Source organism: Apodemus sylvaticus, chromosome 22, assembly GCF_947179515.1.
Source record: "Apodemus sylvaticus chromosome 22, mApoSyl1.1, whole genome shotgun sequence".
NCBI classification, from domain to species: Eukaryota; Metazoa; Chordata; class Mammalia; order Rodentia; family Muridae; genus Apodemus; species Apodemus sylvaticus.
Genome location: NC_067493.1, coordinates 57,223,046 through 57,237,422, shown reverse-complemented (window position 1 = coordinate 57,237,422; position 14,377 = coordinate 57,223,046).

The following is a 14,377-nucleotide window of genomic DNA, read 5'->3' as shown; positions in this document are numbered from 1 at the left end:
TGAGAAAGGAAATCTTATGAAGAACTCTGGATCTGGCACAGCAGAATGTCAGCAAGCAGCTGTCATGATACTGGGGCCAGCAATGCTACTGGAAGCACCTACTGTGCATACAGAGGGACGGGGGACATGCCTCATCATTTTCAATCAACTTCCCAAAACACCGGTGAGACTGAAGCTATTGTACTCTACTGCAAGAAGAGGAAAGTGGGGGCTAGAACAATGGCTCAGTGGTTAAGAGCACTGGCTCTTCTCCCCGGGGATCCACATTTGATCCTCAGCGACCATTGTAAACTATTATCCTTGACCAAACTCTCCCTTTCCAAGACTCCTTTTATTTTATGTATATGGGTGTCTTGTTTGTGCACCATACACATGCTTGGTTCCTGGGGAGGCCAGAAGAGGGCATCAGATCCCCTGGATATGGAAGAGGTCGTTGTGAGCATCTAGGTCTGCACTGTTCACAGACCTCATGTGCTCACTATAGGCCCTGCTCCATCAATGGCCACGCTAATGTGTTTCCAAATGAGAGCAAGAGGTTACCTACTGTGTGCCTGGCCTCATGTTAGCCCCTAACCCAATGACTAGACCAATAATTAGATTTGAAGAGCAAGATCCATTTCTCTACCCATACATCCACCCACCAACTCATCCACCCAACCATCTAACCACCCATCTATCCATCCATCTATCCATCCATCCATCCACCCACCAATCCACCTAGCTACTCATTCATCTACCTATCTATCCATTCATCCATCCATCCATCCATCCATCCATCCATCCACCCACCCACCAATCCATCTAGCTACTCATTCATCTACCTATCTATCCATCCATCCATCCATCCATCCATCCACCTAACCACTCATCCATCCATCCAGCCATCCACTCACCCACCCATCATCTATATACCCTTCTGTCCCTCCCACTTTCAACTTCTATTTTTACATTGAAACAGACCAGCTCTCCAGCAGGGATCCCCAACAGCCCTGCTCCTCCACAAGCGTGTACAGGCAAGTGATAGGGAACCATCCTCCCCAGCCGGGCCTCCTCTCCCCCTCACTGCTGGCGGCAGCTGCAGCCAGACATGTGGAAGCCATTACCAGCATCCCGTCTGATTTCATCTCCCTTGTGTGTAGCTTAACGCTGTGGATTCCAAGGAATGTTGGCTAAGTTCCTTGGCAGAGAGAGAGCCACAGGAATGAGGAGCACTCTCGTGTCCGCCTCATCTGCAGACGGGCCTCTTCGTGTCTTGGCTTTAGGAGCAGTGGGTGCAACCCACAGGGGTATGGGAAAAACTCCCCCAACCAGAGCAACTTAGACTTCAGCCTTATCCAGATGGTGCTGCCTCTCTGTGCCTCAGTTTCCCTACCAGTAAAGCAGGAATCATAATGGTAAACATATGTGCCCTCCTACCCTTGACTCGAAAGGCTGATGCTGGGTGGTTGCCTAAATCCCTGCACGGCTATTTGAGAAACTGCATTCTTTCCTGCCCAGCCCTCAAGCCTGCTTTTCTGTGCAATCCAGGCTAGGCAGTCGTTCAGAAATGGTTGTAGCCTGCCAGAAGCCCCAAGCAGTCACCTCATGTGCCCATACCTCAGCTTCTCCAGCCTTCTGCTGTACACTCTTTAGCTATCCCTGTGTTGACCAGCCCCAACAGCTGTGGTCACTCACATAAAGCATCCAGTTGGTTGGCTAGCATGTACACCTGTCTGAAAAACCAAGTGGACAGTGTGCCTGAGTAGTGATAGCCAGTCTACACACACACATGCATGAGTGCATACACACACTTCTGCCTGCATGTGCATGCACACCCATAATATAAACACATATACACACATGCACGCACACACACATGACCACACATGTGCACACACATGCACACATGCACATACATATACACATGGGCATACATGTATACACACATGGACACACACATGCACACACACATGGACACACACACATGCATACATATGCACAGACAGGCACAGACACACATGGATACACATCCACACAGATGCATTCACACGTACACTTCCTTTCCACTGTCTTCTCCAGGGCTCCCCTGTGCGTGCGTCTGTCACCACTAAATCCTTCCCCTGTGTTGCTGCCTCCAGTGATCGCAGGCACTTGCCTAAGTGACTCCTCTCAGCCTCCACTCAGCTCACATTCCATGTTCTCCTTCCCACTGCAGAAACGCTGATCAAAGCCCCCACGGAGGACTGTGTGGCCTCCTGGGAGTGGGGGAGACGGGAAGACAGGGTGGAGGGGTGGGCTTCATGGCCTCCTACAGCAGAACTCCTATGGCTGGTTTTCCTGCAGCTCTCGGGGATGACCTGACTGTCCTGATTTGTCAGATGGACTGTTGGAGGGGAGACGGAGCTGGAGCTGGAGCTGGACTAGAGGTACCTAGTGGGGTTAGTGGTATGGGGGGGTGTGTCTGTCTGTCTGTCTGTCTTGTCTGCATGTTTATGTGTAAGTCTGTGTGTGTTTGTCTCTCTTTGTGTTCAGTCTCTGTGTCTCTATGTGTGTTTCTGTATGTATCAGTCTCTATGTGTGTGTGTTTCTCTCTGTGTGTATCAGTCTCTGTGTGTGTTTCTCTGTGTGTGTTTCTCTGTGTGTGTGTGTCAGTCTGGGTATGTGTGTCACGTTGTTTATGTGTTTGTGTATGTGTATCTCTCTGTGTGTCAGTCTGCATGTGTATGTGTAAATCTGTGTGTGTGCATGCATGATCCTCTCAGCTGGATACAGACACACACAGAGACAGACAGACAGACAGACACACACACACACAGAGTCCTGGTGCAGGGAAGAGGAGTGAAGGGCTCTGTCCCTCCTTCTTAAATGTCAGCTGTCCACTCCTCTGACTGAAGAAGTGGCCACCGTGAGAGTATAATGAGGGGACAGAGTGTCCCGCATCTACTACTCATCCAGTCACACCTGCTTTCACCTCCGCCCTCGGTCTCCCGCCCTCCCCCTGCCCCCATTCTTTGGGCTCAGTCTGTTACCCCCTTCTGCCCACCTCAGAGCTCCTACACAGGCAACTCCTCAGACCACAGCTCTCAGGCTTCCAGAACTTTCTATTTGTTTGTCTTCTTCTCTACCAGATTCTGAATTATATGTCCTGGCCTCTCCCTTGTCTTCCGTAGGGGTCTCTCTGTGTCTCACTGGCCCAGCCTCTGTCCTTCTGTCTGTCTTTCCACTGGCCCTTGTTACTCTCACTGTGTCCCCCTTTCCCAAGAAGCTATCAGATTGCACCCTTTCGGAGACACTGCCAAGACAAAAAGGGTGAGGCTCTGTGAGTGGTGTCTTCTACCAAGTGACCAGCTATATCTGTGCTGACCTGTAGCCACCTTATCCTGAACCCTGTGTTCTGTAGGCTTCCATAGCTAGTGCACACATTACCGGGAACCCCTGACCCCCAACCCCTGACCCATAACCCCTGACCCGCAACACCTGACCCTGGTCAGTTCTTGTATGTGGATTCCTCAAGATAGCACCAGACTGGGAAAGCGGCTAGCCTTCCTCTGGGTCCAGCGAACTCTCTGCTGCTGAACAGCCATGCCTGGGTAGAGTCTCCAGGCTTGGGATTCAAGGGCCCCAGGGCTGGCAGCCCAGAGTCACACCACTGTTCTTTGCCTCAGCCCAAACTCTCAGGACTCTCAGCTCACCACTCTGGGTTGCTGTTTTCCAGTAAGACTAGCCCTCATGCAAATGTGCCCCAACCCCTTTTTCTCAGCTCCACCCCTCTTTCCCATCTGTTCTCTTGCTTGCTGTTCAGATGCCTCCCAGGCCAGGCTGGGGCTCAGCAAGTGTAGTCCAAGACCTCCCTGCACCGCCTCCTGCAGACTTGGCTTCCTAGACTTAAGGAACAAGAGCATCCAGTCTTCAAAACAGCCGGGGGCGTGCCTGCAGCCTGCCTGGGTACAGCAGGCATCCTCAGTGGGCCCATCCCAGACACTGATGCCCCAGCAGGCCATTCATCATAGCTCCTGCAGCCCCCCATGTAAGGAAGGGACAACTGAGTATCGCTGCACTCCTGGCTCCGCCCACTCCCCAGCTCCTCTGCTGCTGGGTTCACGGATGGGCGGCCCCCCTGCTCTTGGCGCCCGCTCAAGCTGCCTGGTGAACTAAATTGATTTTTTATCGTTGCTCTGGAGCGAGCTTAATGAATCTGTTAGTGACGGCTGCCTGCCCCAAAAGCCTCTCAGTGCCCGCGCCACCAGAACGGCTCTTCTTGCGAAGGAGGGGGCGTTATTTAAGGCTCAGCCTGGGCTCTGGAGAACAGCTGGGGCATCGGCTGAGAGGTTGACTTCCTCCTGGGGTGCTTCTTGTAGTGGGAGGGGCTTGCAATGGGGCCCGAGGTAGGAAAGCAACTAGCAAAGATGGAAAGAGTCTGCTTTGTGTGTGCTGGGAACTAACGGTTCATCTGCCCACCACCATCGGTCTATCTGTCTCTGTATGTATGTCCATCCATACACCGAACTATGCATTCATGCAACCATGCATCCACTATTCTTATGTGTGTCCATTCATCCACTCACCCACCAGCCTATAAATTCAAACACCATCCACTCACCCACCTACCTGCCATTTATCCGTATGTTTATCCATGTGCCTGTCTGTCCATGCCCCCCTATTCGTTCATTTCTCCATCCATCCTTCCTCTCAAACCTATCCTCAGAACCTTTCTGTCCATCTGCCTGTCTGTGTGTGCTTCCTGGAATCTGCTGCTCTTTTGTCGTGAGACCGCTTGTGACAGCTTCTGAGTCAGGCCAGCACCTCTCCGTTTGTTTTTCATTTTGGTGACTTATTCTTCGTCTTCAGTGAGCTATCAGTTGGGTGACTTGTTTTCTCCCGTCTTCTGCAGTGACAGAGCTCTACAGTAGCCAGAACAGTACTCAGGGTCCTATCTGCCCTTGGAGTCCTCTTAGCCAGGTGCCTTTCTACACACCAGTAGATCATGAGTTTGAGGCCAGACTGGGCTATAGAGACCCTGTCTCAACCAAGAGTCCTTGTCCCTCAGAGACATGCACAGTCAGGCTCAGGGGTGCGTGGCAGGAAGCTCAGGAGTGTGTGTCTAGGTATGAGCTGGACAGGTGAGCCAGCACTGCCTTCCGGGGAGTCTGGGAAATGCAGGTTCCCAGTCTGAGTTTGCTCCCCAGGCTGCGCAAGGCAGGCTATGTGGGTCCAGATTCAGATGCAAAACTTCATTAAAAAATTATTTTGAAGACAATGAGCAGTTAATGATACCAGGGAGAGAAAGGCATTCTGAAGTGCAGAAACAAAGACATGAATCACAGAGGGCAGCCGGAAAGTGGATAGATGTGTGTACCCGAAATTAAACAGGAAAAAAAAAAGTGTGACTAAAGAGATCATAAATGAAATTAAAACCTAGCAAACAGACAAGCTTCAACACATAAAAAAAATGGTTAGTGCCTGCTGTATAGATATATTTTAAAACCTGCTCACATATCAGGTGGAGACAGTAATGCCCTCAATGAGGGATCATCCCAAGAGAAGGCATGTAAATGACCACAAGAGGTGCAGACAGTTCCACAGTAGGTGAAACCCCTGTGGCTGACTTCACCAGGAGCCAATGATGGCTTCAACACAGGTGCTTGAGGAGTGGGATTTGGTGTTGACCAGGGAAAGAGGAGGTGGTACTGAACCTCTAAAGTCAGGGAGCCCCTCTCTTGGGAGACATTTGTTCATCGAGTGCCTTAAAATGAATGGTCCAAAATGTCTCATCTGTACAGGTAAGAGGAAGCAAGGTGCATACCCAGAGCTCAGGTGCGTAGCAGGCACAGTGGGTGACACACACAAGTCACACACTGGTGAGAACAGGTGTGGGCAGAGCCGCCAGCCTATCCAGACTGCTGAGCTTCAGAGCCATCCTGTCTCATACAAGTAACGGCAGAGGGCAATGGTTATGATACCCAGTCCCCTCCCAGGCCTCCATGAGCATGTGTGCACACACGCACTTGCAAGCACCAGTGCACATACCCAAATGACACACGTTACCCCTACCTTCAATATCCCCGATACCATATTCATGGACCATGACCCTGGGATTCTACATTCTGGAATCTCAGATCCAGACAGAACCAGAGCCATCCTGAGCATCCAGGGATTCTGAAACACACACCATGAATTCAGATGTGATGTGGCCAGAAAATATCACATACAACCCTCATTTCCAAAATGACCTTCAGGTGAGCAGCATCCGTCTAATGCTGCAGGAATGGCAGAAAGAGACTCCTGTAAAGCCAGCGGCACAGTCCAGGAAGGGTTAATGCCTCCTGGTATTTTCTGCTGTTTCCTGTAGTGTTTTTTAAAACACCCCCCCCTCTCTCTCCCTCCCTCCCTCTCCCTCTCTCCCTCTCCCTCTCCCTCTCCCTCTCTCCATATGTGTACACTGTAGCTGTCTTCAGACACACACCAGAAGAGGGCATCGGATCCCATTACAGATGGTTGTGAGCCACCATGTGTTTGCTGGGATTTGAACTCAGGACCTCTGGAAGAGCAGTCGGTGCTCTTAACCGCTGAGCCATCTCTTTTATTTCTTTAGATTGGGGCATGCTCTGCTGCTATTTGAAGAGATGAGGCTTTCCTATATAGCCCAGGGTGTCCTGAACTTTGCTATGTAGTTGACTGGATTTCTACCCATGTTCCTTTTACCACAGCCACTCAGAGCTGGAGATTTCAAACATAAGACACCATGCTTGGCGAAAGACTATTTAAAGACATTCTTCCCTTCCCCAAATCCTGTTTGTTCAATTGCTATTAAGTGGCTAGTAACTGACTAGGCAAACCAGTCCTGTGTTTGTCAGTCCTTGGAATGAAACCTAGAACTTTGTGCCAGCCAGGCAAGGGCTCTAACACTGAGCCACAAGCCTAGCCCACATTTAAAACTTTCATTAGAGTGAAACCCTTCAATGAAATCCCACAATGTTTCCCTCAGTTAGGGCCTATCTGGTGAAGGAGGAACCCCAAAAGGCATTTGCTGCTCAGGTGAGGTTTCCCAGCCTCTGGCCAGTGTGGCAAGTGTCGCCATGCTGCGTGGAATCACCTCAGGGCTGGGGATGCTCACCTTGCAAGCAGAAGGGCCCGAGTTCCATACTCAGCAGCACACAGTAAGAGCTTTGCTTTTCTCTGTCCTGGGCACGCTCTGTGTGGGATAACAGGGAAATCTGGTTGCAAACCACTAACTGCCAGTAGCTCCCCCGTGGGAGACAAACTCAATCCAAAAATACTCCCCAACTGTGCCATTAGGGGGCACAAAGTGCTCCATCTTGGAAACCACTGGTGTCAGGGAAGAAACGGAGGGGGCATTTCCTCTGTCCGCACTGCACCTATTTGCTTAGCTTTTCCACCCAAGGATGTTTCCAGATGCCCCCTATGCCTGAGGGCCCCAGAGATCCATCCAAGGCCCATTTGGTTGTCTGAAAGGCATCTCTAAGAGTGTCTCCTGTTCCCATCTGGTATTTAAGGACCATGTGCACACTGAGGACAGTGCCTCGTCATCCCAACTCTGCCTGGGAAGAAGCCGTAGTTCTACAGAGCCAAGCATCACCCAAGTCAAGGCAGCATCACCCAAGTTGAGCAAAGCCAGGATTCTGGATCCTGCGGAGTTGCTGCTCAAGGCTTCCAGACAGTGATGTGTGAACAGGAAGGTGACCCTTCCTGCAGGGTGGGGGGCAGAGGGGACAAGCTGGCTGGCTGGTTATCCAGGTACAGTCCTTTCCGTGAGCGCATGGCATTATCATTTATCTGTAAGGCACTGATGGGCTAAAGAGCATTTGAGAAAGATGCAGTTACGAAAACCAAAACAATAACAGAAACCAAACAAGATCAAGGGAAGAGACAGGAGGTGTTGCAGGTTGGGGGCTTCCATCCTGAGCTAAAGCCTCGGGAAGAGACTGGATCCTGACCGTGGTAAGGCCACCACTGCAGGAGGAGCTGCCCTGTGGAGGAGGTGACAAACAGACCCAGCCAGGACTGACTGTGCCAGGCTGGAAGCAGACATCAGGTAGAGGGGTCCTCGTCTTACTCTCCAGCCCTGCACATGCTCCTCCCTGGTGCCCCCTCAGCAGAAGCCCTCACTCCGAAAGCCAGAGACAAAGAAGTGAAGATCCAGCAGGCCATGGAGGTGAAACAGCGAAGGGGGAGGGGCATGTGCAGGTGCCACAAACACAGCAATCCTACAAAGACCCTCTCTGCACTAACTACACAAGAAAGGGAAGCTACAGTAACTCCACCAAAGCCACCCAAGCAGGAGAGACAGAGCTCATCGGAACCTCAAGACCTAGGTTAAATCTCTGCCCTGGCACTTAGAGTCTCTGATCTTCACAGTTACCTTGTGTGTCTGTAAAGTAGGCTTAGCGGCTCCCACATCCATGGGCTGTGGAGGGCAGATGGGGCACGTAGCACGAGGGAAGCGTTGGGTGCTGATCACTGACTCAGACAAGGCCTCCCCCCAACTCCCGGCAGTTATTAACTAGCGCCAGGCTCTGCATTATGTATGGGGCAATTTGTCTGCCTCTCCCTCCACCCTCAGCATCGATCCCCGAGCTCGGCAGCCTCATTGAGATGCAGGGCCACAGCCCTGGGACTCCATCCCAGTGTCTGCTCAATAGCTTATATTTTTAATTTGTCAATAATCTGTTCAGACCTTGGACTGAGCCCCGGTGGAAGGCTCAGCAGGATTGCTGCCCAGGGAGGGGGTGTTGCGCACCGACGGGAGGGGACAGTGACCTCTGCATCAAAGCAAACCTGATTGAGGATGAGAAACAAAAGGGGACGCAACCAGGTGCTGGAGATCGAGGAAGCCACAGTCTGGGTACGCACAGCAGCCTGTGTTCCCCCTGTCTCAATCCCAGCTCAGGTACGGATGAACTTGACCAAGACACAAAGTCTTTGGAGACCCTGTTCCACATTTGTGAAGAGCAATCTAGTATGTTCCCCCCTCACACACACACACGGAGGGGTATGACGTGTGTTACTAAACAATTGTCACTAAACATTTTCTTTTTAAAAGGCTTTCTAATGAGCCCGGCCAGAAAGCCAGTCAGCAGTAAGCATCAGTGGATCTGCATTGCCAAGGAGAAGCTTCGTCTCCCAACTCATTGCTGAGGAAGCAGAAGCTTGAAGATTGTAACTCCCTGGCCCGAGGTCATCCAGCAGGGCCAGGTGGTTCAAGCGCTCAGTCAGAGCAGAACTTTAGTCCTCACAGTTTTAATCATGTAGGTCAGAATCCTCAACATAGGACATGACAAAGCCCCACAGCCTTTCCTGGTGCTTTTGTGCTTCTGTCCGTTCCCTGACAGCCCTGGATGCTATGGGAAGGTGCAGGAGGCCTCCTCCCTCCCTCCTGGGTCCCAATGCATCCTTCCAATCTGACATACTCCCCCCCCCCAAACCCCCATGGAAGGAAGAGACTAGGAGAGGCCTCAGAGCTGGAAGGGTGTCTAAGGAAGGAGATGCCTTTCCTCCAGGAAGCAGTGTCCTGTCCAAGGTCAGGACTGCCCAGACCAGCTCAGGGTTTGCATATGTTACAGAAGGCCATCAGGGCTGCTGGAGCCCACAACTTCCTACCTCTGCCATCGCCTGTGCTGGACACCTGACCCCACATTTACCATTTGCATGAGGTGCCTCTTCCTTCAGGATTCACTGTCAGCTACAGAAGAAAATGTAAGGCTCACCATTCTGCAAGGTCCTAGAGGCCAGGCCCCTGTACATGTGTGCAGCAGCCAAATCCAGGGGCCATGACATTTCTCCCACCTCCTGGCTGTGTGTCCAAGGCAAGTGCACCAGCCCAGCCAAGTGCCCCAGAATCTGAGCCACTGGGGAGTCAGAGGGTGGAGACTACCTCGATCCCTCACCTTGACCCATTATTTCCCAAACTGATTACTGCACAACCTCTGGAGAACTGGAGGCATAGTTCCCTTCTTCAGCCTGGGAAGCCCAGGAGCCTGGGGACTTTAGCTTCTGTCTCCAGAGACCTTTCCCCCAGAGTCTATGTCTGTTGATAGCTGTTTCCTCTCGAGAGCTCTCTGGCACTGGCAGAATCCCCATGTGCACACAGTCGGAAGCTACAAACGCCCTTGAGACTCCTCCAGCACCGGGATGCTCTCATGGGTGGATGGGGGTGCTCTACAACATTTGGTCTCTGAGGGCCTCTGTAGCCACTACATCCTGTCCATTCCCTTGGAGCAGACAGGAAACTGAGGCTGGGTATCTTGAGAGACTGCTCAGAAAAGATAGGGCAGATGGTATGGGGACAGCCTTCTTCATTCACAATCTATTAGTCGTCCTAGGAACACCTGGGCTAGGGGAACCTCAGAAAGCCTCTGTGTCCCTTGGGGCTTAGAGGACACAGGATGGATGGATGGATTCTCATCCATCTCCTTCCCAGGGATGGATGTGGATGCTAGTGAGGGGAAGTAAGTCCCTGGCCAGTGTGCACCGGCATCATGCAGTTTGAACACAGATGGTTAACAACTTCACTCTCTAAATCTAACTCTGTCACCAGCCTTGTCAGTTGAGAAGAAATCAGGACTGAGCAATACCCCTACGATCACCTTTTGCTCCTCCCAACTCCCCTCCTTCCTTTCTTCTCTTCCCATCTCCATCCTCCCCTTCCTCCTCTTCCTCCTCTCCCTCCTCTTCCTTCTTTCCTTTCCCCTCCCTATCTATCTCCTACTTCAGCTTCTGGTCTTTGAAGTCTCGCAGATGCTTCAGCAAAACTTCCTACGAAGTGCAGGAGATGGTATCACTGTCCTGAGTCCTGTATCTTGCCCATCCTGAAGATCCCAGGAGAAGCCTGGGGCTGGCAGAAGAGAATCCCCTCCCACCCCCATCCCACATCCATCCTTCAGAAGGGCCTCACCAACCACCAACCCCACAGAACTCAGCTCTGGTTTTCTCAGGGGCTGTGATAGGCTTCGCAGCACAGCCATTTTTGAACAGGAGCAGGGAGCTTGTGGTTGGCATCCCCACGGGGACTGGTCTTTCTGTTCTCCCTGCTCTGGGGTGAGGACAGCAGGTTGGTTTGCCAGGAGCACTGGGATGTGAAATGGGCCAGAGAACAAATGAGGGAGGGGAATTCAATGTGTCTGGGTTTCTCTGTGGCTGGAGTTTATTCATGCGGGAAGTGAGTTGAGTCTACAGATTTCCCATGGGGCTCAGAGTGTCAGCTGGCCTGGTGACAGGCAGCCCCGGGGCAGGGCTGAGGGAAGGGTGGAAATGCTAAGCCTTGTAGCAGCTCTAGGTCTCTCTCTCTCCAAGGTAACATTCTATTGGCTGTGTGGCCTGGGGTAAGCTGCTGCCCACTCTGAGCTTCAATTTCTCTATTAGATAAGCAAATCTTTGGAGCTGAGACAAAGCAGCATTCCTGTCATGTTGATAAAACAACTGGTTGTGAGAGTGCTCAGGGCATGGTTTTAAAACACGCCCCGCCCCCCCCCCCCCCCCAGGTCTTTGCTGCAAAGCAGGGGCTAAAATTCCACCCATTGATTCAGCCTTCGGGATGATTTTAAAGTTCCAAGTGACTACAGTTTCTCACACAAGCTTCCATCCAGCCCTTCTGAAGCAGAATAGCTGTCCGTGGAGAAACTCAGGGAAAGATGATCCCTCCCAGGTCCTACTTATGCCCAGAGCCACTAGCAATGGAAAGGTAGGGAGGTCTCTGTCCAAGGTCCTGAAACAAAAGCCCTCCAGGCTGGGGCTGTGCCAGCATCTTCAGCAAGCTCCAGTGGAGAAGGCTTTTCCTGTGATCGCTCTCCTCACATCCTCAGAAAAGATCTCCTTTTCTGCTGTGGTCCCTCACTCTCTCCCTCATGTCTTCCCATTCTGTTCTCTCTCCTCTTTCTCTCCTGCTTTTTCTCCTCCCTTCTCCACTTACCTGTCTCATCTGTCTCCCCATCATCTTCTCCTCCACCTCCCTGTTCCTCTTGATCTCTGTCAGCCCACATGCCTGACTCCAATTTACCCCTAACTTCTTCTGCCTTCTTGGGAGAGACACCTCCAGCCAGAGTCTTTTTTCTCTTCCTTCATCCACCCTTTGAAGATATTGCTGTTCCCATCGTGTCTCCAGATGGAGATCAGGAACAAGATGCCCCCTTCTTCCACTTGCTGTAGAGAGGTGCATCCCCCCAAAGAGATGCTCCTGAGGAAGGAGGCCATCCCAGCATCCAGCAGGACAACAGATCCACATCTAACTCCTCAGTTGAAGTACTTCTCACTGGGCTCATGTCTTACTAACTCACTCATGGGCCAGAGTGAACACAGTAGCTAGGGAGCACAGAAGCCAGGGAGCACAGAATTCAGGGAGCACAGCATCCAGAGTGCACAGCATCCAGGGAGCACAGCAGGTAGGGAGCACAACATTAAGGGATCACAGCATCCAGGAAACACAGTTATGGAGCACAGCAGCCAGGGGGCACAGCAGCCAGGAAGACAGGACCATCTCCCTTCTTCCCAGAAACAGGAAAGGGGTCAGGCATTGGTCTTAGTCTTTGTTAGGATGGTAAGAGCCAAACCACTGGACTGAGGCTACCTTGGGAGGAGAGAGTGTGCTTTAGGTTTTAAATCAAGTGTGTGGGGGGCGCGGGGGGAGCTGACACATAGATTCAGACCTGAATGGAGAAGAAACTATCCAAGTAGAGAACTCAGAGTCTCTGAGCTGAGATGTAGCTAGTACCAAGTCTCCCCCCCCCCGTGGGAAAGTGAGGGGGAAGGGCGAGCTCAGGATGATGGAGATGGACCTGACCTCGCAGAGCAGGAGGGAGCATCTCCTTTATGGGTGTAGCTACAGCTTTGGGGCTGTCAGTGGATGTACGTGGTCATTTGTCCCCATTGATACCTGTATGGAAAGACACAGGCTGCGAATTGTTCAGATTTGCCATGCCACCTTCTTCCCCAGCAACCTCCAACCCTACCAGGGCGTCAACAAGTCTAATTTATCTAACCTGGACCAGGATCTGACCTAACAGAAGACCTGACCATTGGGCTACAAAATGGTAACTGGTATCATCTCACCACCAAAACCACTGTTTCCCCCGCTGCCACTGCCATCTTATTACACTGTCACCACAATCAACATCACTACCATCATTGTCACCCCATTATTATTATTGCACATCTGGAAGATCTCCCAAAACTTTGTAAAACAATTCAAGACAACCACAGTCACCAGCCTGAGGTCATACAACTGACAATCTCTAATCTATACCCTTAACCATCGAATTGTGGCAATTTCCACATAACTATGCCTGAAGTTTAGACACCAACCTGTGCCAGACCCTGAACAGGGCTCTTGTCCAGTTGTTGAATGAGGTTCTGCCCTGCATGCTTTGAGAAAGGCTTGGCTCTTGCTGCACAGATGAAAAGCATCAATTTCCCAAAATCAGGAGAAAGAAGAGCCTTGTTCTGTCCAAGCTGGAATTTTGGTTATACCCTGTCATTGCTTAACTTTGAGGCATCTGCCTAAAAGGCTCATGGGCTCAACGCATGGTTACCAAATTGTGTCACAATTGAGAAAAAACTGTTCTAGAGAGCACTGGCCTCGCTAGTGGACCTCCTGAAGTCTGTGGCTGAATGGTCCAAGAGAAGGTGGAACCTGATTAAAAGAAGTGGGTCTAAATGAACCTCTAAGAGGAGATATTTGGCTAACCATCCCTTATCACCCTCCCATTCCCCATCCCCTTTCTTCCCTTCTTTATCCCCTCCTCCACGTCCCCTCCCTCCTCCATCCCCTCCTCCACCTCCTCTCCCTCCTCCATCCCCTCCTCTACCTCCCCTCACTCCTCCATCCCCTCCTCTACCTCCTCTCCCTCCTCCATCCCCTCCTCTACCTCCCCTCCCTCCTCCATCCCCTCCTCTACCTCCCCTCACTCCTCCATCCCCTCCTCTACCTCCTCTCCCTCCTCCATCTCCTCCTCTACCTCCCCTCCCTCCTCTATCCCCTCCTCTACCTCCTCTCCCTCCTCCATCTCCTCCTCCACCTCCTCTCCCTCCTCCATCCCCTCCTCCACCTCCCCTCCCTCCTCCATCCCCTCCTCTACCTTCTCTCCCTCCTCCATCCCCTCTTCCACCTCCTCTCCCTCCTCCATCCCCTCCTCCACCTCCTCTCCCTCCTCCATCCCCTCCTCTACCTCCCCTCCCTCCTCCATCCCCTCCTCTACCTCCCCTCCCTCCTCCATCCCCTCCTCTACCTCCCCTCCCTCCTCCATCCCCTCCTCTACCTCCTCTCCCTCCTCCATCCCCTCCTCCACCTCCTCTCCCTCCTCCATCCCCTCCTCCACCTCCTCTCCCTCCTCCATCCCCTTCTCCATCTCCCCTCCCTCCTCCATCCCCTTCTCCACCTTCCCTCTCC